We start from the raw sequence: 1,179 nt of genomic DNA on the forward strand, positions 1-1,179 counted from the left end.
TATTAAATCATAATGTTGTACATCTGAAGCTAATATGATATATGGCAATTAAACCTCAATTTTTTAAAAAGAGTGATATGGCCTGAGCAGTGGAAGCCACAGACCCGTCCTCAGTGGTAGTGTAAGGGCTCTAGTCTTCAGGAGGGACGTGCTGGGTAGGTACGGAAAGCACCTATATGCCTTCAGACTAGTCTGCAACTTAGGTTGAGCGGCAATAAACTCAGGAGCAGAAATCCTCTACTTACTGGAAAATTTCCTTTTTGATCACAGCTTCTCAGGAGCAGCCTAATCTTTTTATATCTCTTACTTTAAATCCTTCCTTTTAAATCTCCATCTTTATATAAGTAGAGATCAGGCATGACCTCCATGGATCTTTACAGATAGATACTTCCACGCATGCACAGAAACTCCCAGGCCACTGTACACAACATCAGACCAACTGAGTGAGCTCCTTTATTGCTGTCCAGGAGAGCAATGTCCACCTATTGCAAAGGAGAGTCTGGGTTACGCAGAGTAGGAGTGGGCAGTTTAAAGTAAGATGTGTCCGTGCGGTGGTCCTTAGTACTGGGATTAGTAAATATTGGAAGTTGTAGCTCCAGGAAGGCTGCCTGGATCTTGTTAGTGATATTTCCAGAAGTAAAGTGGCCAGAGATAAGAGTGGTTCCAGTGGCAACAGCCACCTCCAGCACAGCTTGCTGGCCAGCATTCCTAGGGGATGTGGTATTGACATCAGCCAAAGTTTCAATGGCAACAGTGGCCAGAGCTGTGAGCAGAAGCGTCTCTCAGGTTCTCTTCAGCTTTATGAGGTGATGCCATCACTGTTATGACTGTAGATGACTACTCCATTTGGAAATCAAGAGGGTGCCACTTAAGTGGGTTCTTGTTGCAGGGAATTTAAGGACATCCTCTTCTTTCATTTATGGGACGTCAGGGGCTCAGGACATAGTGAATGTTTCCCTTTAAGTTATGATGAGAACCCAGAACAGTGATGTACTGACCCTTCTCTGGGTATTGCAGAAAGGCCTGGTGGCATTTATCTTGAGAGTTATGACAGTTACTATGATTATTCATCAACATTTATTATCCTCTACTTTGGAAGAGAAGTGGATTGATCCATACATCCTCTAAGTGTTAGATGGGGCCTACAAAAAGTGGTAGTAAAATTAAAAAGTTTAGAAT

General features: G+C 43.1%; 1 pseudogene; it reads right to left on the bottom strand.

Annotated features, from left to right (window-relative positions):
* Nucleotides 1–374: 374 nt before the first annotated feature.
* Nucleotides 375–944, bottom strand: LOC118929508 (40S ribosomal protein SA-like; annotated as a pseudogene).
* Between the last annotated feature and the right edge of the window lie 235 nt (nt 945–1,179).

The sequence above is a fragment of the Manis pentadactyla genome, chromosome 19, assembly GCF_030020395.1.
Source record: "Manis pentadactyla isolate mManPen7 chromosome 19, mManPen7.hap1, whole genome shotgun sequence".
In the NCBI taxonomy this organism is placed as follows: domain Eukaryota; kingdom Metazoa; phylum Chordata; class Mammalia; order Pholidota; family Manidae; genus Manis; species Manis pentadactyla.